Source organism: Gorilla gorilla, chromosome 13, assembly GCF_029281585.2.
Source record: "Gorilla gorilla gorilla isolate KB3781 chromosome 13, NHGRI_mGorGor1-v2.1_pri, whole genome shotgun sequence".
In the NCBI taxonomy this organism is placed as follows: domain Eukaryota; kingdom Metazoa; phylum Chordata; class Mammalia; order Primates; family Hominidae; genus Gorilla; species Gorilla gorilla.
Window position 1 is genome coordinate 27,429,462 of NC_073237.2, and position 27,818 is coordinate 27,457,279.

Below are 27,818 nucleotides of genomic sequence, written 5' to 3' on the forward strand. Positions count from 1 at the left end.
TATGAATAGGCATTTCTCTGAAGAAGACATACAAGTGTCTAACCAGCACATGAAAAGATGTTCAACATCATTAGTCATTAGAGTAATAAAAATCACAATGAGATACTACTTCACTCCAGCTGTGATGGATAAAATAAGAAATACAGACAATAACAACTAGCAAATGTTGATGATGATATGAAGAAACTGGAACCCTGAAACATTGCCGGGAGTATTGTAAAATGGTGCAGCTACTTTGGAAAAGTCTGACAGTTTATCAAAATGTTAAACATAGTGTCATCACATGACCCAGCAACTGCACTCCTGGGTATATACCCAAGAAAAATGAAAACATATGTTCACACTAAAGCTTGTACACTAATGTTCATAACAGCATTATTCACAGTAGCCAAAAAATTGGGCACAATCGAAGCCAGTCACAAAGGGCTTTTGTGATGTTGTATGATTCCATTTATATGAAATGTCCAGAACAGGCAAATCCATAGAAATAGAATGTCCTGAAATCAGGCCTGGCGTGGTGGCTCATGCCTGTAATCCCAGCACTTTGAGGCTGAGGCGGGCGGATCGCTTGAGGTCAAGAGTTCAAGACCAGCCTGGCCAACATGGTGAAGCCCTGTCTCTACTAAAAATACAAAAATTAGCCAGGTGTTTGTCACCATTTTTGTAAATAAACATGTCTGTATGCATAGAAGAAAATCTGTAACATGCAACAAACTGTTACCAGTGCCTATCACTGTTGAGTGATTTGGATTATTTTTAATTTTATTCTTTTTGCTTCAGCTGTATTTTCTAATTTGTATGTAATAAATACCCATTTTATGCATAATTTAAGCAATTTTTTTCTTTTTTTTTGAGACAGGTTCTCACTCTGTCACCGAGGCTGGAGTGCAGTGGTGCGATCATGGCTCACTGCAGCCTCAGCCTCCTGGACTCAAGTGATCCACCTCAGCCTCCTGAGTAGCTAGGACCACAGGTGAGTGCCACCACGCCTGGCTAATTTTTGTATTTTTTTGTAGAGACATGGTTTCTCCATGTTGCCAAGGCTGGTCTTGAACTTTTGGGCTCAAGTTATCCACCTGCCTTGGCCTTCCAAAGTGCTAGGATTACAGATGTGAGCCACCATGCCGGGCCTAAACAATTTTTTTTTCTTTGAGGGGGTTTCTCCTTTCATACGTAACTACGTTTCCCCTGGAGTCCTGGCCATAATCCCGAGTCCTGGACTAAAAGGAGCATGGAGAACTTTCTTACATAGATAGCACTAATTTTAGGGGTACCTATGGGTTGCAGCCATCACTGACCTTCAATGAGTACCTTTTCTTCCTTTTTAAAGCATTTTCAAGAGGCATTCACAAGTATCACATAAAAGAATGTATGATTCTGCCACAAAACCATTACTAGGACATACATGCATTAATATGGAAAAACTGATGTACAGGTACAGAATGCAGAAAGCTGACTCTCTAAATCAGAGATGAAGGACACATGAGCATGGGAGATGATGGAGCCCTTGGCTGGAGGGCACTGACAATTGTATTGTAATGTGATGTTGACATATCTATCTCCCAGACTGGAGCACAGTTCTGAGGTTGGAGACTGCAATACAGTGAACTCTGTGCTTGGAACACAGTAGGTGCCTGGTTATTTGTTGACTACTTTTCCCATTAAAATAACCTGAGTTGTTAGTCTTTTTATGATCGAATTATAGGAGTTTTAACATTTATTCTGGATACAACTCCTCTGTCAGATATACGCCTCATGAATATTTTCTCTCAGCCTGTGGCTTGTCCCTGTTTTCTTAACTGTGGTTTTTGATAAATAGTTTTTAATTTATTAAATTTAAATTGATCAATTTATCAGTTTGTTTCTCTATGGTTAAATCTTTCTGTATCCTAAGAAATCTTTACCTGTCCTAAGACCATAAAGAAATGTACCTATGTTTTCTTCTAAAAGCTGTATAGTTGTAGCTTTTACATTTAGGTTGTATTGAATCCTACTTTAACTGTCAAGCTCTTTCACTGATTGATTTCATTTTATTTTATGCTTTTGTATCTCAGAGAAGATCTTATTCCTTTCTGATCTCCACACAACCAAGAGAAAGGCCGAGCAATGCCTCCTCCATAGACGATTCCAATTCAGCCATCTAAGGGGAAGTTCTCCAGGCATCTCATGAGATTTTGTACTCATGCTTTGCCCACCCCGTTCACATTTACTTACAAGGCACTTTTTATGTATGTCATATCTTACTGATCCTTACATCAACTTACCAAAGGAGGCAGAGCCATCTTCATTTTTAAAAATAAGGAATTATTTTTATATTTATAAAATTTTTAAAAATGTTATATAATATAAAAATAATTAAAAATTTTTTATATTATATATATAAAAATTTAAAAATAATTATACACCCAGAAAAATGAAATGACTTGCCCAAGACCACTCAGTGAATAAATAACAGAATTAAGATGAGACTCAGGAATCCTAACTTTTGACCTTTTTTCTTGATCAGTTAAGAATATAATGAGAGTAGACCTAGCATGGGGGCTCACACCTGTAATCCCAGCACTTTGGGAGGCTGAGGCAGGTGGATCATGAGGTCAAGAGATTGAGAACATCCTGGCCAACATGGTGAAACCCTGTCTCTACTGAAAATACAAAAATTAGCTGGGTGTGGTGGCACGCTCCTGTAATCCCAGCTACTTGGGAGGCTGAGGCAGGAGAATCACTTGAACCCAGGAGGCGGAGGTTGCAGTGAGCTGAGATCGTGCCACTGCACTCCAGCCTGGGCAACAAAGCGAGAGTTGTCTTAAAAAAAAAAAAAAAAAAAAAAAAAAGAGAGTAAACTGTACATATGACACCACAGAGAACATTTACTGAGAGCATATCTCAGGCTCCTTTCCTGGGAGTGATTTTTTCTACATCAAGACAAGTGGCCCATCCCCTCTAATGAAGGTGAAGAGAAAACAGTGAGCTGGAAGAGCTCATTTCAGACTTTTTCTGCCCTGACTAAATGGAGAGACATGGAAGATGAGGATGGGGGAGAAACAGAGGATCCAGAATAAGAAGAAAGTAGAAGACAGCTCTTTCAGAAGATGAGCCCTCTAGCTATGCCTGCCAGGTAGAGTGGAATGGTGGGCTCAGCCAGTATAAAGTTATGAGGTCATGCTCTCCAAAATCAGGAAAAGCTTTCTATGAGAGCCCTTTTCCTGGCCCTTGTCCCAAATGGGTGTCTCTTGTCCTATTATAATACTATAAGTGATCATTTATTAAACACTTATGTGCCATTAATTTACATATATCATCTCTAAATGTACTATAACATTTTTAAGTAGGCATAATCCTTCCCATTGTAAAGATGAGAAAACCAAAGCTTAGAGTGTGTAAGTAGTTTGTCCACATTTACACATCTGAGATGGGATTCAATCCCAGGTCTGCCCAATTTGTAATTATTTCCACTACAACGGCCTTCCAAAGAAAATGATTGGGGCCACACCCTCTTCCTAAAGTCCTTGCAATTACTCTGCTCCCAGAGCATCTGCTTCCTACCTGTCCTGGGTAGACCCACATTTCAGCCTCCATTTACACAGGTTATGTCTACCGGCCTCTCTGTTCTATGAACCTACAGTCCCTTTCATACTGTCCCCAGGCTATGATAACACTTGCCAATCCCACCTCCTGCCCCAGTTCCCAGCCCTCATCTCCCTGCCCCATTCATGGTCTCAAGGCTCATTATTCCCTGCTCTTGTGGTTCACATTCCTAGACACTTCCTGGGAACAAATACACTCCCATAACTATCCAGCATATTCCTTAACCATATATTTGCACAACATGGCACTACTGTCTCCTATTATCCTATGTTTTTGAACCCTCTACCAAGGTAGTTATTAGAAATGGGAATTTTTTTACAATTATTTTTTACAGACAGAGTCTAGCTTTGTTGCTTAGGCTACAGTGCAGTGATGCAATCATAGCTCACTGCACCTTGAACTCCTGGGCTCAAGTGATCCTCCCACCCAGCCTCCTTAGTAGCTGGGACTACAGGTGCACACCACAATGCCTGGCTAATTTTTAATTTTTTTTGTAGAGACAGGGTTTCACCATGTTGCCCAGGCTGGTCTCAACTCCTAGGCTCAAGTGATCCTCCCATCCCAGCCTCTCAAAGTGCTGGGATTACAGGTGTGGAAATGGGAATTTAGGGAACTCTTTCTACCTGCTCAGCAATGGAGCAACTCTGGGCGGGAAAACCCCAGAAAGAAGGTTTCCTCTAGCTTTGGTCATCAGTGTCTTTCTGCCAGTCATAGAACTCCTTCCCTCTTTTTTGGCCTTCTGAATCAAGATGGGGAACACAATGGTCTTCAATCGCTCTTCTCTAGCAATCTGGCCTTGACTTGAGATCCTGATAAGGTGCCTCTGTAGGACTGATAACACTTTTCCTGACTGGTCCTCTCCTGGGTAGGATCAAAGGGAGGAGGGGAGGAGGGCAGGAGGGTAGATTTGGGAGTGTTAGCTTATGCTTAGGTCTCTTCTTGAAGGCTTATTGTAACAGATCAGGTGCTCTAGGCATTACAATGACTGTCCCGGCCCCTGCCAGACACTGTGGGGCACCCTGGTCAATGTTTTCTTACTCCACCCTTACCTGGAGCCTGGTGGCTCCCATAGCACCAGAAGATATGGTATGTGTGTCTATGTGCATGTATAGCTATGTGCATGTATGTATGTATGTATGTATGTATGTATGTATGTATGTATGTGGAGAGAAAGGTTTCCCAGCCCTCCTCTTGAAAGCTGCGTGGATCCTTGCATGTTCTCCATCATAAACTTACAGTAGCTGTAGGGGTGTCTCCTCCTATTAAGCCTTTGTTTCTAGATCTGATTCCCCCATCCCTGACCCATACTAGAAGCTTCATTAGAAATGCCCAAAAAGGAAGGATAAGATCTGCTTCTTGACAAAATAGCATAAATGGCATTAGCCCAAGCCTTGGCTTTTCCCCATCTCTGCACCATAGCCCAAATGTATGCAATGAGCTTGTCTAATGCTTGTGCTTCCGCATGTTCCCCCCTTTATCCCCCCCGCACCGCCCCCCTCTCCCTTTTGGAAAGACAAAGCCAACCCTCAGAAGCCAGGGCCCAAATGTGCTGATCGGTATCCTAGCATCTCTGCCCTGCCCCTCCCCCAGCTCCCTGAGCCATACCTCTGTCAGGAGCCTTGAGCTGGACCCCTGATGCGTCTGTCCCTTTTGCACTCCGACCAAGCTCTACCCCGACAGTTCCAGCTGAGACACTGTTCCACGGGACCACACAGGGGAACTGGGCCGATTTCCTAAGATCTGATTTCTGCTAATACAATGGCATCGTTGCTAATGCAGGGAGGCTGCGCAATCCCAGCCCCAGTCTCCGTGCTGCTGCCGCGGCTGCTGGTGCTGCGGTGACGTTGCTGCTAAGGGAAGGGGGAAGGGAAAGGAGCAGGCAGGCCCACAGCACAGCCACTCAGCCTCCTTCCCTTCCAGTCCCTGTGGGCCCTTTAGCCTAGGGAAGGGGGAGGGTAGAGAAAGGAGCCAGCCACAGAGGGCAGTCAGTGCTGGAAGATGGAGAACTCTTAAGACAGCAAAGGAAAAATGGGGAGAGTTGTGTCTAGCTCCTCTTTTGTCCTTAGGCATCTCAGGGAAGATGTCTGGGCAGAGCCTTGGAGCTTCCTTCCTTCCTTCCTTCTTTAGGCTCCTCCTTTCATATCTTAACCAGAAACCTCTCCCTCCTCTTTTTGCCCATTGTGAATGACTCTCTGTTTTCCAGCTTTTTCCTCTAACCAGGATTCCAGACTAGCCTCAGGGTGGGGCAGTTAGCCTGGGAGGGGATTCCTGAAGCCCAGAAGGGAGGCTGCAGGGACCAGTCACCATTCTGCCAGCAGTAACTCGAACTCAGTCCTGGTGGATGGCCTACGAGTCTTAGCACTGGACTTCCTAGAGAGATGGGGTGGTAGACAGGCTTCTGTACACTGGGTGGTGGTAAGTCTTAAGGACCATGGAGGCTGCAGGCCCTCTTCCTAACACGGTATTCAATTCAGTTCCCTGGGTCTTCAGAGGTCTACTCGCTGTGGCTGAAGTAGAACTGGCCCCTCTCACATACATCAGTTCTCGGTCAGTGCTCAGCTGGGTCCAGCTGGGTTTGTGTGAAGGCAGAATCCCTCTAGCCAGGCTGAGAGGCCAGGAAGCTTATCTTCCCAGGGAAAGGAAGGCAGGGAACAGGGAGTGGTCTCTCCTAGGCCACAGAAAAATCTCAGTTCTGCCTGGAGACCTACGGAGTCCTCTGCTCCTTCCCTGCTCCACCCTCCTCAGGTTCTGGGCCAATTCTGTGGGAATAAGGAAAAAAGGGAGAAACTGCAGCTAGAGCCAGTTGTACAGGAAGTAGCGGTGAGGTCTCCGTCCACTTTGTGCCACTGCTCCCTGCTGCTACGCTTGAACACAGAGATAGTCTTAAGCAGGGCTTGGTCCCCAAACACTAGCCCTGCCTAGGGTTCCTCCCAAGGTGACTACTATCTGGACTCCACAGCCATGCCCTTGGATTTCAGGTCCTTAGAAAGAAGCCTTTGGAGAAACCACTGGCCAAGACCATAACAGCTATCCCTCAGGATCCGGAAGAGATGCAACTTTTCTTTTCCTTTCTTGTTTCTCCTATTCCCTGTGACACCCATGTGTCCACTGACACCATGCTGAGCTGAGTCAATTGTAGAGAGAAGAACAAAAACACACAAAGACACAAAGACCCATCTCCAGCCTTGACTTGTTTGAGCAGCCATGGCCCCTTGATCCTATAAAGCAAGAAACAGTGAGGAAGGGAAGGAAGGAGGGAGGCTGCTGTTCATAGCCAACCATTAGCGGTCATCTCAAGGAGGCTGAAAGGTGAGGAAATGGTGTCACTATGCTTTCCTCTCGCCTAGCTGATACCACAAAGCGGGGTTGGATAAGCATCTGTAGGTTAGGGCAAAGTCAATCTTCATGACCAAGCGTTTGGAGTTCGAGCTTCTTACCATGAGAGCTCTGGGCCCAGGGTCTTTGACTCTGAAATTTCTGTGAGGCTAAGTCATGCATTGTGCTGGACAGCCAGTGCTTCCAGTTGCCTATGGAAGGTGGCAACTCTCAGACCTCTAGTGCTTGGCTTAATTCACTACATCACAGACAACCTTGCCACTTACTTCCTAACCACTACTGCCAAAGATCTAGGGTTTTGAGGAAAGATCAAATTATTTTCCAGCCAGAAACAAAACACAAATACTGTTACATTATAAACCTCGGCCACTTCCTAACTAGTCTCCCCACTTGCAATTTACTTTTTAGTACTACCAGATTCATCTCCCTAAAGCACCACCTTTCTTCAACATGCCACTCCTCCTGCCCCTTTTAATGGTTTCTCATTACCCAGAGAATCAAGTTGAGCCTCCTCATTTTGGCTTTAGAGGTCATCCATCTTGGCTATTTTTTTTTTTTTTTTTTTGAGTTTCACCCTTGTCATCCAGGCTGGAGTGCAGTGGCGCGATCTTGGCTCACTGCAACCTCTGTCTCCCAGGATCAAGTGATTCTCCTGTCTCAGCCTCCCAAGTAGCTGGGATTACAGGCACCTGCCACCATGCCCCGGCTAAGTTTTTTATTTTTAGAAGAGACGGGGTTTTGCCATGTTGGCCAGGCTTGTTTTGAACTCCTGACCTCAGGTGATCCACCTGCCTCGGCCTCCCAAAGTGCTGGGATTACAGGTGTGAGCCACCGTGCCCAGCCTTGGCTGTCTACTCTACTCCACTCAACCTTGCCTTCCCATCATGCAGTCCTTGAAACATGTTTCAGAAGCTCATTTCCACTCTGTTGTATTTGTTCATTCAGACTCTCCTTCCTGTTACACTTGGCCCTGTTCAAAATTATCCAAACCTACCAGACCCAGAGCAACTCCTCCCTCAAGTCTTCTCTGATTACCCCAGAGCCAGAAATAATCTGTTCTCTGAACCAGTGGTTGCAGGTTGTTGATTTTACAGACAAGAAAACAACTTCCACAAAAAACGGGGATCAATATTGGATTGCCAACTTCTTATATTGTCAAGTAGGATCATTACAAAAAACTTTACATCGATGATCATCATTTTATAAGAAAAAGCATACTGTACTTTCTCATTGCATTGCATATTGATGGCAAACTTCATCAGCAATAGCATCGGTCCCTGAGAAGTTTTGATTAAGTAAATCGTGTCACTTAACATGGTTATTGTTCTTTTTTGCATATCTGCCTTAACATCTCTTCTAGACTGCAAAGTCGGAGTTATAGTCATCTGTACATCTCCATTATCCAGTATATAAGAATATCATTTTAATTTTGTATTTCCCATAAAACCTAGCATACTGCTTGGCATATAGAAGGTGTCTTATGCTTGGCATATGGAAGTCTTGTTGAACAAGAATAATCTAAAAAGAGATGCTCGGCCGGGCACTGTGGCTCATGCCTGTAATCCCAGCACTTTGAGAGGCCGAGGCGGGCGGATCACGAGGTCAGGAGATTGAGACCATCCTGGCTAACACAGTGAAACCCCGTCTCTACTAAAAATACAAAAAAAAATTAGCCGGGCGTGGTGGCAGACGCCTGTAGTCACAGCTACTCGGCAGGCTGAGGCAGGAGAATGGCGTGAACCCAGGAGGCGGAGCTTGCAGTGAGCCAAGATGGCGCCGCTGCACTCCAGCCTGGGCTACAGAGTAAGAGACTCCGTCTCAAAAAAAAAAAAAAAGAGATGCTCCTTGTGTGTAAATCAGAATAAGTGGTGGGTAGACTTGACTCAATAGGCTTGAAAGAGAAGACTCTGTTTTCCATGTGAAAAAAAAAATCTATCAAAAAGAAGCTTAGGCGGCCGGGAACGGTGGCTAATGCCTGTAATCCCAGCACTTTGGGGGGCCGAAGCGGGCAGATCACCTGAGGTCAGGAGTTGAAGACCAACCTGGCCAACATGGTGAAACCTTGTCTCTACTAAAAATACAAAAATTAGCGGGGTGTGGTGGTGGGCATCTGTAACCCCAGCTATTCGGGAGGCTGAGGCAGGAGAATCACTTGAACTCAGGAGGTGGAGGTTTCAGTGAGCCGAGATTGCACCATTGCACTCCAGACTGAGCAACAGGAGTGGCACTCCAGACTGAGCAACAGGAGTGACACTCCATATCTAAAAAAAAGAAGCTTAGGCAACAAAGAAGTAATTCTTCATAACCTAGGGTTAGGCAACACATTCTTAGACATGATATCAAAAATACAAGTGACAAAAGAAAAAAACAGAAAAACTTTGACTTCCTGCTGGCAAAATGAAAAAATAAAAAAATAACATAAACTGACTTCATAAAAATTTAAAACTTTTGTTCTTCAAAGGACACAATCAAGATAGTCAAAAGAAAACCTACAGAATGTGAGAAAATTTGCAGATCATATATCTGATAAGGGATTTCTATCCAGAATATATTTAAAAACCCTTACAACTCAGTAATAAAAAGACAATCCAATTTTTAAATGGGCAAAGGGGGCCAGTCATGGTGGCTCACACCTGTAATCCCAGAGCTTTCGGAGGCCAAGGCGGGCAGATCACTTCAGGTCAGGAGTTCGAGACCAGCCTGGCCAACATGGCAAAACCTGTCTCTACCAAAAAAATACAAAAATTAGCTGGGTGTGATGGTGCACACCTGTAATCCCAGCTACTCGGGAGGCTAAGGCACAAGAGGTGCTTGAACCTGGGAGGCAGAGGTTGCAGTGAGCTGAGATCGCACCCCTGCACTCCAGCCTGGGTGACAGAGTGAGAACCTGTCTCAAAAAAATAAATAAGTAAATAAATAAATAAAAACGGGCAAAGGATTTGTGTGTGTGTGTGTGTGTGTGTGTATTATTTGTAGAGATGGGGGTCTCACTATGTTGCCCAGGCTGGTCCAAAACTCCTGAGCTCAAGTGATCCTCCTGCTTCGGCTTCCCAAAGTGCTGGGATTACAGGCATTAGCCACCATGCCTGGCTGGGCAAAGGATTTGAATAAACATTTCCCCAAAGAAGACACACAAATGGTCAACAAGTACTTATATAAACAAATGCTTAACATCATTAATCATTAGGCAGTACAAATCAAAACTAAAGTGAGATACTACTTGACCCCACTAGAATGGCTAAAATAAAAAAAAAGGCAGGCAATCACACATGTTGACAATGATGTGTAGAAACTGGAACCCTCACACATTGCTGAGGGCACTGTAAAATGGTGCAACCACTTTGGAAAAGAGTTCTGGCAGTTTCTCAAAAAGTTAAAGAGTTACTATTTGACCCCAGCAATTCTGCTTCTAGGTATATACCTACGAGAAACAAAAAACATCCACACAGAAGCTTGTATATGAGTATTCCTAGTAGCATTATTCATGATAGTCAAAAACTAGGAGCAATCAAAATGTTCATCAACAGAAGAAGGGATAAATAAAAGGTGGTACACACAATGAATTATTATTGAGCAATAAAAGGGAATGAAGTCCTGATAAATGCTCCAACATGGATGAACCTTGAAAACATGCTAGGTGAAAGAAGAAACACAGAAGGTCACATATTGTTTCATTCCATTTACATGATATGTCCAGACAAGGCAAATCTATAGAGACAAAAAGTAGATCAGTGGCTGCCAGAGGCTGGAGAGGCAGAGAGATGGGGAGTGCCTGCTAACGGGTGCGGGGTTTCTTTTGGGAATGATGAAATGTTCCAAAATTAGACTACAGTCATAGTTGCACAACTGTGAATATACTAAAACAATTGAATTGTATACTTTAAATGGTAAAATGTATGGTATGTCAATTATATTTCAATAAAGCTGTTAAAAACAGTGGCAGTTGCTGTAGGAGCTTGAGTGGTGTTGCTCAGCTCCACAGAGACTGAAGTCTTTGAGAACCCCATAACTGGGGGTATGGGTGAGAGGTGGAATGTCAGGGTACCAGAAAGCAGAGGCTATCACTGCATGTCAATCCAAGGACGTCAGATAGTCCTCTCTTTCTTTTTTTCAACACCAAATTCTTCTTTTTTTTTTTTTTTGAGACAGAGTCTCGCTCTGTCACCCAGGCTGGAGTGCAGTGGCACGATCTCGGCTCACTGCAACCTCCGCCTCCTGGGTTCAAGCGATTCTCGTGCCTCAGCCTCTCGAGTAGCTGGGATTACAGGCATGCGCCACTATGCTTGACTAATTTTTGTATTTTTTAGTAGAGATGGGGTTTCGCCATGTTGCCCAGGCTGGTCTCGAACTCCTGAGCTTAAGCGATCTGCTCGCCTAGGCCTCCCAAAGTGCTAGGATTACAGGCGTGAGCCACCACACCCAGCCTCGACACCAAAATTCCTTAACAAATGGACTCTTAAAATTCTCTCTCCACTCTCTCCTTCATTGTTTCTTAAGCACCAGAAATCTTTTTTCTAATAACATTTGAACTGTGTGAAGCAGTTATCATTTTTAACTTATAATATTGGAATCATCCAACACTATCAGCAGTCATCCTTTCCTATTCAACTCCTCTTTTCCCTTTGGCTTTTTTTTTTTTTTTTGAGACATTTAAGACAGTTTCGCTCTGTCACCCAGGCTGGAATGCAGTGGCTGATCTTGGCTCACTGTAACCTCCACCTCCCAGGTTAAAGTGATTCTCGTTCCTCAGCCTCCCAAGTAGCTGGGATTACAGGTGCATGCCACCACACCCAGCTATATTTTTGTGGTTTTGGTAGAGATGGGGTTTCACCATGTTGGCCAGGCTGGTCTTGAACTCCTGAGCTCAAGTGATCTGCCCACCTCGGCCTTGCAAAGTGCTGAGATTATAGGCATGTGCCATCACACCCAACCCCTTTTGTCTTCTATAAACCAATCCTCCTAGTTCTACTTCTTAGATAATTCTTTCTTCGTTGTTTAATAAAACAATACCTGGCCCATATTTAAATGCAAATTTACAGCAAGGTTCAGATCTGAAGACTTTTCAATCTGAACAGCCTTTAGTACTTCCCATTACCTTTGCCGTTGATTTCCAAATCTTACATTCTTCCTGAACTTCCAGAATCAAATCTCCAATAGCCTATCAGATACTTATTATTACCTCAAATTCAACATATCGAAAACCAAATCGATTTTTAAAATTTCAAATTAGGTCTCTTTGGACTGCCTGTAACACAAACTTGAAAATAAGAGTCATCTGGACTCTCTTTACATTCAGACAATTACCAAGTCATGCTGAGTCTTCCTTCCAATGTTTCGGGCATTGACTTAATTTCTTTTTGTTTTGTTTTGTTTTGTTTTTAGACAGAGTCTTGCTCTGTTGCCCAGGCTGGAGTGCAGTGGCATGATCTCTGCTCACTGCAAGCTCTGCCTCCTGGGTTCACGCCATTCTCCTGCCTCAGTCTCCCGAGTAGCTGGGACTACAGGCACCCGCCACCACGCCTGGCTAATTTTTTTGTATTTTTAGTAGAGACGGGGTTTCACTGTGTTAGCCAGGATGATCTCAGTCTCCTGACCTCGTGATCCGCCTGCCTTGGCCTCCCAAAGTGCTGGGATTACAGGCATGAACCACCACGCCCAGCCCAACAATTTCCTGTTTTTACTATGTTTCCGCTACTATGCTAAACACTTACTTACATTATCTCATTTAATCCATATAACCACTCTCTAAGCTAAATGTTATTATCCTTACTTCATGAATGAGAAATCTGAGGCTCAGGGATATTAAATAATCTTCCCAATGTAACTCAGTCAGTAAATGTCTAAGCTGGGACTCAGATAAAGACCTGTCTGATTCCAGAGTCAGTATTCTTAACCACTTCCTCTATTGCCTCTCCAGTTCCTATCCCTTCTCTATCCTCCAAATTCAGGCCTGTATTACCTCTCCTCTGAATTATATAGTCTTCTAACTAGTTTTCTTACCTTCATTGTCTCTTGGTTCCCAGCTATCACATATACAGGCACAAGGGTAATCTCCTCAACTTCCTTCAGCAAGTCACTCTACTACTAAAACATCTTCAGTGGCTCCCTGCTGCCTACAGGATAAATCCAAATTCTTTTTTTTTTTGAGAGAGAGTCTTGCTCTGTCGCCCAGGCTGGACTGCAGTGGTGCGATCTCAGCTCACTGCAAGCTCCGCTTCCCAGGTTCATGCCATTCTCCTGCCTCAGCCTCCCGAGTAGCTGGGACTACAGGCACCCGACACCAAGCCCGGCTAATTTTTTTGTATTTTTTAGTGGAGACGGGGTTTCACCATGTTAGCCAGGATGGTCTCGATCTCCTGACCTCGTGATCCACCTGCCTCGGCCTCCCAAAGTGCTGGGATTACAGGCGTGAGCTACTGCTCCCGGCCCCAAATTCTTTAATGTGGTGTTCAAAGTTCCTTTCTACCAGCCAGGCGCAGTGGCTCACACCTGTAATCCCAGCACTTTGGGAGGCTGAGGCAGGCAGATCACTTGAGGTCAGGAGTTCGAGACCAGCCTGGCCAACATGGTGAAACCCTGTCTCTACAAAAATACAAAAATTAGCCAGGTGTGGTGGTGTGTGTGTGTAATCCCAGCTGCTTGGGAGGCTGAGGCAGGATAATCACATGAACCCAGGAGGCAGAGGTTGCAGTGAGCAGAGATCGCACCACTGTACTCCAGCCTGGGCGACAGAGTGAGACCCAGTCTCATAAAAAACAGAAACAAAAAACAACCAAAAAAAAACCCCCCAAAAATTCCTTTCTACCTATCCAACCCCATTCCCGTCACATGCCGAATATACTCTGAGTTTTGGCTTTACTCACTGGGAAGATATCTGGATTGTTTTCCCCATTCCCTCCCACCCTTCATTTTAAGGATGTGGCTCAAATTCTACCATATCTGGAAGCTTTTCTTTATCATGGAAATCCTTCTCCTATACTTCAATACCAATTATACGTACAACTCATTTGGTATCAAGACTTGGCCATTTTATTATCTCTTGATGACAGTACATTTCTAGATGATGGAGCTGTGTCTTATACATTGATAGGTAATTCTGAGCACAGGGCCTTGGCACATAGTGGAGGACCAATGATGTTTGATAAAGCTACTGAATGGCTGGCCAGGTAGGGTGGCTCACACCTGTAATCCCAGCATTTTGGGAGGCTGAGGTGGACGGATTGCTTGAGCTTATGAGTTGAGACCAGCCTCGGCAACATGGTGAAACCCCGTCTCTACAAAAAATACAAAAATTAGCTGGGTGTGCTGGTGTGCACCTGTAGTCCTAGCTACTTGGGAGACTGAGGTGGGAGGAAGGCTTGAGGCCAGGAAGCAGAAGTTGCGGTGAGTGGAGATTGTGCCACTGCCCTCAAGCCTGGACAACAGAACAAGGCCCAGTCTCAAAAACAAACAAAAACAAAGCTACTGAATGGATGGCAAGCACAGCAGGCTAAATGGAGCCCAGCTGGCTTTGAGAAGGTCAGTCTCTTCTGAGAACAGCATATTTGATGAAGAACAAGAAGAAGGTAAGGAAGAAGAAAAACTGAAAGCTGAGCCTTAGTAAAGTGCTTAGTAAATAAATCTTTAATGCCAAGATCTTAAACCCTTCATTACACGCCATGCTCATTCTGAGGATGGAAACATGACTGAGCAGATATGTCTTCAGTCAGTACATTCCCTCCCATTTATATCCACAGTCATGACCCTGGAGCAAAGGCTGTAAAGGTTGCAAAGTGCCAGCCTGACTGTCACATCTAGTGTGTCAATAGGTTTACGTGGCTTACACAGTAAAAATGCCATCATAAACATTAGCAAAGGCTGCAAAGTGACAGACTGACTGTCACATCTAGTATGTCAATAGGTTTTATGTGCTTTGCATAGTAAAAATGCCACCATAAACATTTTGGAGATTTCTAGAAAAAAATCTAGATTTCCAGCTTGTTTTGCTTGAAAAAAACCAAAAGAACTGGCTATACTAGGCCCTCATTCCTACATGATTAACAATCAGCTGGAGCTGAGAAGTGGTTCCCTTCATTAGATGAGCACGTGACCTTCAGTTTGCCGTGTTCCCAGCACTCCTCATGGCAGCTTCACTGGTTCATTTTACTTATTTGCATTATTTGTCTGGCTCCTATAAGGCATCTGAGTTTGCCAACTCTTGCCCCAGAATAACTGTCATGCATTTTCTTTATATCTCTACCCTCCTTGATTTGCCTCATATTTCCCCAATGATGTTCACTGCAATATTACTTGCAACAGAGAAAAATTGAGAATATTCTAAATAGCCAATGAAAAAATGGCTAGTGAGCTACCCATGTAATGGAATATAATAGAACCATTAATATTGGGTATACAAGGTATATTCAATGGTATCAAAAAAGGCTTTTAAGCTAATTTATTTATTTTTTGTTTTCTTTTTTAAACTTTTTACAATTCTTTTTTTAAAAATTTTTTTAAAGATGGGGGTCTCATTATGTTGGCCAGGTCTGTCTTGAATTCCTGGCCTCAAGTGAGCCTCCCACTTTGGTCTCCCCAACTGCTGGGATTAAAGGTGTGAGACACATGCCCGGCCCTTTTAAGCTAATTTAAAAAGTAAAATATCAGTGCTTTGAGAGACTGAGGAGAGAAGACTGCTTGAGCCTAGAAGTTCAAGACCAGCCTGGGCAATAAAGCGAGACACTGTCAACACAAAAATTTAAAAATTAGCTGGATGTGGTGGCACATGCCTATGGTCCTAGCTACTTGGGAGGCTAAGGTAGGAGGCTGACTTGAACCCAGGACTTTTGGGCTCCAGTGAGCTATGATAGCGTCACTGCACTCCAGCCTGGGCGACAGAGCGAAACTCCATCTCAAAAATAAAAAAAAAAAAGGGTATCAAATCTCATAAAGAGAATTCTGCTTCCCACATTATGGTAATCAAGACATTACAGGACCCCTTTCACTGCAAAATATGAGAAATATGAGATCCTGTATAATATATACTTTTTTTTTTTTAAAGGAATAGGGTCTCACTCTGTCACCCAGGCTGGAGTGCAGTGGCCCAATCATAGCCCGCTGCAACCTTGAGGTGGGCTCAAGCAATTCTCCTGCCTCAGCCCCCACAAGTAGGTGGGACTACAAGCATGTGCCACCATGCCTGGCTAATGTTTAAATTTTTTGTAGAGATGGCATCTTGCTATGTTGCCCAGGCTGATCTTGAACTTCCAGCCTCAAGGAATCCTCCTGCCTCAGCCTTCCAAAGCACTGGGATTATAGGCATGAGCCACAGTGCCTGGGCAATATATACTTTTAAAAGCATTTCAGGTCTCTCAGTATATAGGAGACATCTCTGTGACTACTCTACCCAATTCCCCAAAAAGGGAAAAATTCATGAGCTATGCAGTAAGCAAGGGGGAGAACCAGGGTTCCTTGTCGGCCAATTCCCAGAGCATCACTGCAGCCAAGATGACCATACTTGAGCCACTGGGAAGGTGAGGGAGCTAAACCTGAGAGTTCTGCATTAAGCAGAAACAGGGAAGCCTGAAGGAAGTTCATCATGATCCATGGTAGGTGGTGTTCCACAGCTTTTGGTAGAAGCAGATATGAATCTTCTCTGGGGGAAAATATTTCCCAATCTAAGTCAACAAAATTCTCAAAATTAAAGATCAAGAAAAATTAGTTTATAATTAATGATCACAAAGATGCCATGAGCAAATAACAGAGAAAACAATAAATAATGTATTTAGATTGCAAGAACTTCAGATACCAAAAATGTCAGTTACAGAATATAAATCAGCTATGTGTGAAATGTTTTAAAATAAAAGATAAATCTCAAAGGTAAGTGAGTGGCAATGAATTATTAGAAATAACCAGGCAGATCTGAAAAAGAACGAAATATGTTCAGAAGTTAGAAACATAATTATTAAAATAAAATAAAAACTCAGCCAGGTGCAGTGACTTACACCTGTAATCCCAGCACTTTGGGAGGCTGAGGCAGGAGGATTGCTTGAGGCCAGGAATTTGGTAAGAGCCTGGGCACCATAGCAAGACTCTGTCACTAGATACATACACATGTACATACTTATGCAAGCAAGCAAGCAAGCAGAGTGTGGTGGTGCACACCTGTAGTCCCAGCTACTTAGAAGGCTGAAGTTAGAGGACTGCTTGAGCCTGGGAGATTGAGGCTAAAGTGAGCCATGAAAGCACTACTGCACTCCAGCCTGGGTGACAGAGTGAGACCTTGTCTCAAAAAAGAAAAAAAAACAACGAAAGGACAAATTTAACAGCAGAAAAGACAAAGTTGAAGTGAGAATTAGTGAACTGGAAGATCGATCTGAAGAAATCACATAGAATACAGCACAAAAAAACAAAGGAACAGAAAAGTGAATGAGAAGTTAAGAGATAAGATAGAATGAAAATGTTTAATATACTTATAATCAGAATCTTTGGTAGAGAATCAAGGAGAGGTAATATTTGAAGAGATAATGATAGATAATATTTCAGAAGTTATTAGAAAACATGAATCCATGGATTCAGGAAGTAAAACTATCTCAGGATAAAGAATATCAGTAACAAGTATCTAAACTGTACATCAGTAAAAATTTTTTGTGTGGCTTTTATTTTGTTTTGAGACGGGGTCTCTCTCTTTTGCCCAGGCTGCAGTGGCACCATCCTAGCTCACTGCAACCTTGAACTCCTGGGCTCAAGTGATCTTCCTGCCTTAGCCTCCCAAAGCTCTGGAATTACAGGCATGAGCCACTGTACCCCACCAAGTAAAATCTGAATGCAATAAATTTAATAGTTACAAGATGAGGTAATATCTGTTTGAGTGTTGTGTAATCCTAGGCCAGTTATCTTGCCTTTCCCTGCCCCCATTTCCTGTAGAATGGTGATGAAAATACCACCAACATTAAGTGAATTAATACTATCAAGCACTTAAATTGTGCCTGACATACAGTAAATACCCAGTAAGTGTGATACTATTATCAAGTGATAAGATGTTGGTTAATATCCAAAACCCCCACAAAGGAGATTACACAATTCTGACCAAAATAGGACGGTAACCTTGGAGAAACATGAAAAGACTGGATATGGATACCTTTCCCCACTCCTCAATCCCAGCATCCTCCAGAACTCAGTAGTGGTCTGGGCAGCTTTTATAAGCAATAGAGAGATCCAGGAGTGCTCAAAATAAAGCAGGCATGAATATAAACATTGGTTACTGAGTCTTCCTGTGCCTGGACCAGGCTACTTTATGGGGAGTTGAAGGCTAGGGGGAAACATATGCCCCCTACTATAGATCTGAACAGTGGTCTATTCAAAACAGTACATGAAAGTGCTCTGTAAACTGACCATTTTATAGAAATATAAAGCACTGTTAAAATGCTAGGCACTCACTCTGCATGGCCACCACCCAAGCAGTTGGGACTACAGGCACGTGCCATCACGCCCAGCTAATTTTTGTATTTCTTTTCTTTTTTTTTGGTAGATAGGGTTTCATGTTGCCCAGGCTGGTCTCAAACTCCTGAGCTCAAGCAATTCGCCCACCTAGGCCTCACAAAATGCTGGGGTTACAGGCAGAAGCCACCACACCTGGCCTAAAAAATATGTTTAAAAGCTGGCTGAGGCTTGCTGGTGCAGTGGTGCGATCTCGGCTCACTGCAACCTCCACCTCCTGGGTTCAAGCAATTCTCCTGCCTCAACCTCCCGAGTAGCTGCGACTGCAGGAGTGTGCCTCCACGCCAGGCTAATTTTTGTATTTTTAGTAGAGATGGGGTTTTGCCGTGTAGGCCAGCTGATCTCGAACTCCTGGCCTCAGGTGATCTGCCTGCCTCGGCCTCCCACAGTGCTGGGATTACAGGCATGAGCCACCATGCTCGACCAAAAATTCTTTTTAAAGGAAAAAAAAAATAGGGATGTTGGTTAAAGTTTGTAGAAGAAGTAATTAGACACCCAGTCCCCACCAACAACCCTACACTGTCAGGAGACCACGGGTCTCCTGCTCCTCAGGATTACTGGAGATTTATTTCTGGAGAACTTTGAGTGGAACTGCATTCGACTCTGGAAAACAAGGCATGGAAGAAAGCAGGATGAGAGGCCAATCTGAAAACTGAGGGGTTAAGTGAAAATCTCCAAAGAATTGCTAGACTTCTTCCTTCTATTTCAGGATAATACCAACAGCCAGACTTATTTATCCCACCCTACCCCTGGTAGATTATTTCTCTGCAGAAACTGAACTACCTCAGAGAAAAGAATGTCAAATTCTCTGGGGGTTTCCCCACACAAAAAAAGGCCAGCCTGTTCCACCTGCCCACCAGACAAGTTTGCCAGTTGATACATCTTTCCACTCTCACAGAACCTCCAGTGTTTTTAAATGGCTCATTTTTATATCAGTAGCCAAGGGATTACCAGACTTTTTTTTTTTTTTTTTTTTTTTTTGAGATGGAGTCTCGCTCTTTCCCCCAGGCTGGAGTGCAGTGGTGCGATCTTGGCTCACTGCAAGCTCTGCCTCCCGAGTTCACGCCATTCTCCTGCCTCAGCCTCCCGAGTAGCTGGGACTACAGGCGCCCGCCACCACGCCCGGCTAATTTTTTGTATTTTTAGTAGAGACGGGGTTTCACCGTGTTACCCAGGATGGTCTCGATCTCCTGACCTTGTGATCCACCCGTCTCGGCCTCCCAAAGTGCTGGGATTACAGGCGTGAGCCACTGCACCCGGCCTGGGATCACCAGACTTTTGAGGACAGCCTCCAACAGAAAACAAAGAGTACAACAAAAACATAAAATAGGAGTCTGGGAGAAACACACAATGCAGAACAAAACAAGACAAAACCCAACACATGAGGTCATTTTATCACTTTATTGATGATGCTAATTTTGAACTAGTCCTTCGTTAAGATAGTGTCTGTCAGGTTTCTCCATTGTAAAGTTATCATTTCCTCCTCTAATTAATAAGCAATCTATGGAGAGATTACTTTTAGATTAGATAAATAACCTGTTCCCATCAAACTTTCATCCAATCATTTTAGCATCCATTGATGAGTTTCATCTGAATCAGTTATTTACTATGATGGTTGAAAAATGACAGGTTTGTTTTGTTTTGTTTTTTTGAGGCAGAGTCACACCCTGTTGCCCAGGCTGGAGTGCAGTAGCGCAATCTTGGCTCACTGCAACCTCCGTCTCCCACAGCCTCCTGAGGAGCTGGGATTACAGGCGTGTGCCCCATGCCTAGCTAATTTTTTGTATTTTTAGCAGAGACAGGTTTCACCATGTTGGCCAGGCTGGTCTCAAACTCATGGCCTCAAGTGATCCACCCACCTCAGCCTCCCAAGGTGCTGGGATTACAGGCATGAGCCACTGCGCCTGGCCAAAAAATGACAATTTTCTATTATTCCTTCTACATTGATTAGTTGGCATTCTAACATAATAAAGATTTCCCTTTTCCTTCCTTTCTTAATTTATTGATTTAGTATAAATATGGACCCCTGGATTTTAAAAAGTCAGTGGGTCATAATCCATTACTGATTTTGATGTTCAGACTGCCCCAGATTTGGCACTATTTGGCTTAAATTTTTATTTAATTTTTTATTTAATTTTTTGAGATGGAGTCTCCCTCTGTTGCCCAGGCTGGAATGCAGTGGCCCTATCTTGGCTCACTGCAACCTCCACTTCCTGGACTCAAGCCATCCTTCCACCTCAGCCTCCTGAGTAGCTGGGACTACAGGCACGCACCACCATGCCTGGCTAATTTTTGTATTTTTTGTAGAGACAAGGTTTCACCATGTTGCCCAGGCTGGTCTCAAACTCCTGGGCTCAAGGATCCAGCCACCTCAGCCTCCCAAAGTGACAGGATTATAGGCATGAGCCACCACGCCCAGCCACTATTCGGCTTTTTTTCATTGTGAAGACCTTTATTGCTGTGTATGAATTTTTAAAAGCTAACTACTTATTTTGGAATAATTTACAGTTATAAAAAGTTGCAAAGATAGTTCAGAGTTCCTGTACCTCTTTCAACCAGTTTCCCTAATGTTACCATCTTACATAATCAAGGTACATTTGTTAAAACAAAGCAATTAACATTGAGTACATTACAATTAACTGAACTGGCAGACTTTATTTGAATGTGGCTGCTTTTTTCACTTATGTCCTGTTATTTAGGTTTATAAAAAACATTATAATTTTATAAAACATATAAGCTAATTAAAAACAAAGCCACCCTCATAAAAGATATGCAGATGTATAATGCAGGCTGCAGATAAACAGTTTCGATGTTGTTAATAAGTATAGCTTAGCAGAGAAAAGTTTTGAATTTCCCACAATCAAGACAATGAGTAGTTTTGGGAACTGTCCAAGAAGGTAATTTTTAGCAAAAGTAAGCAGTACTAATCAATAGACAGGACTATATGATTTTAGTACACCTCTATGCCTGGTCTTCCCAATAATCACTCTGCTGACCTTTCACCTCAGTACACCAGGGACAGAGGTGGATTGAAATCATACAAATCTTTGGAAATCAACAGAAGGTACTTTTGTTTGTGCTGACTTACTGGGTATCCTCTCCAACAGCGACAACCTCAGTTAGGGTAATTCCTTTTGGCTAAGTTTTCACCTCAGACTGCATGATTGATTCCAGTAGCAAAGGTCAGAAATGCTCAAACCATAACAAATCAAAATAAATTATTACATACTGTACTCTATTCTCTGATCTAGAATTATCCTGAGGCTATCAATTAATATCATCTTGTGAGCCAATTAATCAAGCAAGCAATCAAGCCACAAGCATCTACTGTATTCTTCCTGTGTATAAGGAGCTATGCTGGATGTTCAGGGGTAATAGCCCAATTTGAGGGGCTCATAATTTTGTTAAAATAATTGCCAATATGCCTCTGGAGAAGGCCAGAACAGCAAAAAGAAAGTTTCAGGATGTAAGGGTTAGAGCAATGCTTTTAATTTTTCAGCCCCAATACATAAAACAGCTACCCTGGTTGAAGCAGAGGAGGCCTAATGCCCCATGCACTCCAATTCCCTCTCCTTACTGTGGGGGCCCCAGAGGCACCTCCAGGGAACCCTAGGCAAAGGCAGAACTGACCATGGTTTGTTGGGAGTTAGAGATATGGGGAGTGAAATAATTAACTGACAGAAACATCTCTCTTTTTTCATGCCTCCCAAATCAAATGTTTGTAAACAGATGTTGATTAACTTCACCAATAGCAAACCTAACTTTCCAGAACAGAAATAAACTTCGTACACGAATTTGGAAAGTCAGCTACCCTCCACCCTTGCCATGAGATTAGATGCAGGCTCTGAGTTTCCTATAGGACAAGTACTTCTCTGTGAAATGTGTGAGAGAGGCTCAAAGAATTTGGAGATTTCAGAACTGGTGGTAACAGTGATTCCTGTGGGTGTCTAGGACTGAACTGTAAAGAGAGAATAAACAAGTTCTTAGATGCTGAGAGCACCTGGCTATGGCATCAGGAGTCTGATTCCATAAATGGAATAGCAACCAACGCCCAGGAGGTCATCTGTCTTTCCTCCAAGTAGAGTGTAGCTGCTGCTAGCTGAGGAGGCCACTGTTTCTAACTCGTATCATGTTATTTTGGACTCCAAGTGAGGCCAGACGGCATGCTGGGAGTGTGTTGAAAGGGGCCTAGCCTGAAGGGCTGTCCCAGACACACCAGTTGCTGCCTTATTAGGCTTCCTTAATATAGAGTCCTCTTTCGAAGCACAGAACTTGGTTTGCTTTTGGCCTCTCACATATGTTGTAGAAAAGTTCGGCTAAACGTCCACCGCCAAAAGTCAAAGACAAACATTCCAGAAGAGGCTTGGCTCTGAAGCAGAATGGGCTTAGCAGCCTAAAAGGTAAAAGACCCCAGGCGCCCAAGGCTCCAATTCAATAAATGGAGACTGCAGCATTGGGAAAGTATACCCAGGAAAAGAATAAGCTAAAGCCATTGAACCTCACTGAGCTGAAAGAGTTGCTTTTCTTTATTCCATTAAAATCTGATGATAATAAACCTAGCTTTGCCCCTAGGATCTCTATGCTCAAAAGGGATTCAATCTAGAAAACAAAAAATTATTTTCTTCTGCTGATCCAGCCAGCAAAAGTATACACCTTTCTCCATTAGGCCAACCATTTGATTCCCTCCTTAGCTCAACTTGTAGCACCTGTTTGGAAGCAGCGGCCTCAATCAGATGACCTCTTAAGGTCCTTTTCAGGTCTAATTATAACCTAAGCCAAATTAAAACCTGGAGCCCAAGGGAAGGTTCCTATGCAGTGTGTTAAAAAAAATGACCTCCTGCATTCCAACATGAATACAAATACACATAAACACACCTATACTCCCAGGTGCCTGGCTTCTAACTGCTAGCTGGAAGTCTCTAGAGACTGGGAATTTGTTGTAAACCCTATTTCTTTTGAAGATGTATTAGGGGGAGAGAGGAAGACTATAGGGAATAAGGAAAGATTTGGTTCCTACCTTGACAGACTGAGTTCTTCAGATGAGGTGATGGAGAGAGCAGCAGTGAGTAAGGCCCACAGGCTAAAGCCTCTCAATGCTAGGTGTAGGTGAGCAGCAAGGGAGCAGGAAGCCACCAAGACCAGAGACAGTGTACGAGGGGTGGGTGCTGAAAGCCCCAGCACAGACTGCTTTGCTTGGAGGATGGCCCTCAAGTATGTATTTGCAGGAGAAAGTTAGCTGGAACAAAAAAGGCCCCTATGCTGCTCTTTGACTGCTCAGTGTGGTCAGTCCTTTGGCTGTGTGGGCAGCCCTCTGGCTATTCCTTTTAGCTCCTGGGCTTCAGGAAGCAAAAATCAAAGTGTACTCTGCTCCCCCACCCCACAGGCAGTGGACTGAAGCACACAGGCTAGGAAGCTGCTATCCAATCAGAATGCCCAAAGCTGTAAATAAAAGGCCACATATGCACAGTAAAGTAGGCTATGAGAAGAATCTAGATTGAATTACAGAAGCCAGTTGTGGGGCCAGGGTGGAGGAGGTTGGAAAAAGAGAGGGGTGGGGGAAGCCTAGTTGTCCTTCAAGGAATCTTTTTATTCAAGTACACCCCTCCCTCAGTATGACTGCCAGAACCATCAAAGCTTTGTTCCCCTGGGGAACCAGGTTCCAATCTGGCCATGTTCTCTACAGAGAAGTCATGGTCTGAGACTCCTCAGGCAGAGTCAAAGCCTTTCTCCGGGAGGCATCTCATCTTCCAGGAAGCTTGCCCTGCTAGTCTCTGGAGTCCAGCTCACCATGGACAGTAAGAGCACTGGGACTGGCTCACTCGCAGGTGGCAGCAAAAACCATTTCTGTGTACCAGTAACTATTGCTTTAGTTGTAAGACTAAAGTGAGAGTAACTTATATATTTTTGTTTACTTAAGCTCCCACATTTAAAAAGCAGGTAGCTGAAGCCTGGCCTGGGTCCTGAGTATTCAGCAGCCTAGGTTCTATAATGATTCACAACATGGATTTTGGTGTTAAGACAAGTCTGGGTCCAACTCTGACACATTACTTGCCAGCTGTGGAATTCTGGGTGGTCACTCAACCTCACTAAAACTTCAGCTTCCTCATTTGTAAAACTGTCATATTTTCCCTGAAAAGCTTGAAGTAAAAATAAGTAAGATATTGTACATAAAGTACCCGACACATGGTAGGTGCTTAGTAATAAGTCATTATTATTATTATATCTTTGGCAGATGACCAGTGGAGCTCTTTCCTCTCTCCTGTCCCAATTTCCCAGAAAATCTAAAGTCTTCAGGTCAGGGAAGTGGCAGGCAAAATCTCTTTAAAAGAGCCAAAGGAAATGGAAGGGTCACATTCCTTTTTTTCCTCCCCTACACTAGGACTGAATCAGTCATCCTGTCTGTGCCCATCATACTCTAGGCTGGTAGGCTGGCCCTGGGAGCCTCAAGGCTCTCCAAAACCAAAGATACTAATCCACCGCCAGAATTACCTGTTGTAGGGCATGCTCCTAGACTGATGGTGCTTCTCCTGGGGCCCCAGATCATATCCCAGTAGGTGAAGGGGAGAGAGTGTGATCCCAAGTTGGCAGGATAGGTTTTGTCCAGGCTGTTGTCTGACCATCACAGCTGCCTGTGAGGCCTATGGGTTAATAATAGCAACTCTGATGCCAATGGATTAAGACAGAACTGTAGGAGGTGTTTATTTTTACGCTCTGGCGTCAGTATCAAGTTCTACTGGTTACTGCCCAAATCTAGGGCAGCTTCCTGCTCCAGGAGTGGCCTCAGGCTTCTCCAGGTTACTAAGTTGGATTCTACGGGAAGCAAGTCTTGTTGAAAACAGTTCAGCATTAAACAGGACAGGGAAGACGAAGGGGAACAAACAGAGCTTTCATATGTCCAGCTGTCTAGTGCCAAACCTCTGGGACCAGATGGACCTCAAGTTGAAAGCTGTTGCTTATAGTACTCTCTTGAGTCAGGTAGGCCCTGTTGTTCTGGACAGGGTACACACATACACACACACAAATTGGCTGCATTGAAATCATCTGAATAAAAACAAAGAAAGACTGCCACTCAACTACCCAGAAGCTTGGCCTTATCAGTCATAAGTCCCAGACTAGGGCACTGAGTGCTGACATTGTAAAGAAAAAGAAAAAGCCTGTTTGGGAGGGTTTTATAGGAATTTGAGACAGAGGATGGGTTAGGCCAGTCCTCAACCGATCTGTATAGTTTTTAGCATGTACATCAAATTCCTTGAAAATCTGCCACCAGAGATTTTTTCCTAGACATGACACACTAGCATGGAAATCTCGTTGGGCCAGGAGCTGTGCCTAGATAATCTCCTAAAAGCTTCTTCATCCCTGCAAGACCTAGAGACTGGGGTCCTAGGGACTTTATACTTTGACTACAGTATCTGGAACTCTGTAGATATCCTGCTAACCTCCCTGAAAGGCAGCTCCTGCCAGAGTGTCTACTTGCCCCATCAGGCAGACAGGAGCATGAGGAGGCTGACAGCTGGAAAGCTGATGTAAATAGATGTAGACTAGCTTACTCTGGAGCCAGGAGCACAGCAGACTGCTGTGGAATGACAAAAATGTACCACACACCAGGTAGGAATGCTGAAGTGCAAACAAAACAGCCGAGCAGCCAAGCACACAGGAACAGTGACTCTGTCATCTTCCTGCAATCGTAGGTCATCGTCAGTGACACGACATGTTAATACCTTAAGAAGCCAGGGTGCTGGCAAGAAGACAGGCTGGTGAGGGACTCATTTAATACATTTTTTCCCTGTCATTCAAGGATGATCCACTTGGTCATCAGAACAACAGTGCAGCCTTAGAAACAACCAGATTTGATCACTAGTGATAAAGGAGTTTGATCTTAGCTCCATCTGGAAACTACCCATGCCTAGGATAGTGGCAGGATGCCCAAAGACAGGAACACTGCTTTCATTCTTGGGTTTTCCTCCAACTTGCTGGGTCATCTGGGGCAGTGTACCTGTTCTCTCAAAAATCCATATTTACCATCTAGTAAAAGGACTAACTGTATCCATCTTCTGGTGTGTGGTAGGAAAAAATATTTGAAAAATAAAAAGAATAAGGGAAATGTAAATGCTGTAGTCTTTAGACTAAAGTATTTCAGAAATATAATGGTCATCCATGCATGCAGGCAGAGCGCCCTGGCCTTCTCCTGTGTCCTCCCTCTTCTAGGGTCACAGTGGCCACATTAGGAAATAGGCCCAGTCTGTGCCCAGAGATGCAGTGCCCTTCCTTCAGGCCTATAATCCCCACCTCTGGTTTGAGGAACAGACGAAATAGGAATATGCTTACCTAGACATAAGGTATTAATTTCCACTAACTTATAATAGGGAATTTAGAAATACATAAGCAAAAGAAACAATTTCACTTACTCCCTTGTCTATCTAGCAGCCACAGAGCTAATTCTCCCCTGTTTGTGGGCCCAGGACACTGATCTGGGGCCTGTATCCCACTGATGTGGCATTCAGCAGCAGGACTCACTGGAGCATAGCCTAAAAGGCCTGAGAGAGCAACATTAATGAGGGATGTATTCTACTGCTCAGTTAGAACAAAGGCGATACTGTATTCTAAACCTAACACAAGCCTTGTCTTTCTAGCCCAGCAATCCCTGAGTATTGGGTTAGTTTGCCAGGTCTCTGGAACTCCCGAAGAGAAGTAGAAATCTATTCTTTGTTGATGGTGACACCTACTTTTTCTGTAAGTCTCTACCCTTGGATTCAAAACAGATGTTCAAACCTCCTGCAGCCTCTGGTGAGACCCACTTCCTTTCAGAGAAGAGGCCTCAAAATCAGGGATCGGCAAACTCTTTCTGTAAATATTTCGGCTTTGTGGGCCTTATAGTACTGCCACATCTTTTTAAAATTTTTTTCTTGTAAATTTACAATTTATAATTGTATGTATCTATGGATCACGAAGTGATACTATGATTTATGAATATCATGTGGAATAATTAAATTAAGCTAATTAACATATCCATTGCCTCAAATACTTACCTTCTTTTGGTGAGAATATTTGAAATTTACTTTCTTAGCAATTCCCTTTTAAAAAAACAAACAACAACTCTTTAAAAATGTAAAAGCCATTCTCAGCTTATGAATGAAAACACCCTGGCAGGGACCATAATTTGCTGATTGACTCCTACTCTAGACCTTAAAGGCCTCTCTATGCAAGGTCTGTATCTTAGAATCCTGACCCTGGTGGGCCTGCCTAGAGATCCTCTTTCCACAGGGCTGACACGGTTCTCAGAGGCAACTCCCCTCTGAGGAGTCACTGAGGAATGTGAAGGAAGAATCCTGAGGTTATTTGTATTGGAGCCGACAGACTGGCTAATTTCCCTCACATAAAACACTTCAAAACCATCTACAGAATTTAGCTTATTGCATTATCAT

At 43.6% G+C, this 27,818-nt stretch overlaps 1 protein-coding gene across 4 annotated transcripts in view; it reads right to left on the reverse strand.

Annotated features, from left to right (window-relative positions):
* The window catches only part of RUSC2 (RUN and SH3 domain containing 2), a 73,129-nt gene that overhangs the window by 17,589 nt on the left and 27,722 nt on the right, over positions 1 to 27,818 (reverse strand). Inside the window, exon 1 of one of the 4 annotated variants that reach the window (XM_019033968.4) lies at positions 5,191 to 5,716. The exons of the other annotated variants lie outside the window; for them this stretch is intronic. The gene's annotated coding sequence lies outside the window, so the exon portion shown is untranslated. Of the gene's footprint in view, positions 1 to 5,190; positions 5,717 to 27,818 lie in introns of those variants that run through there. 4 annotated transcript variants of the gene reach the window in all.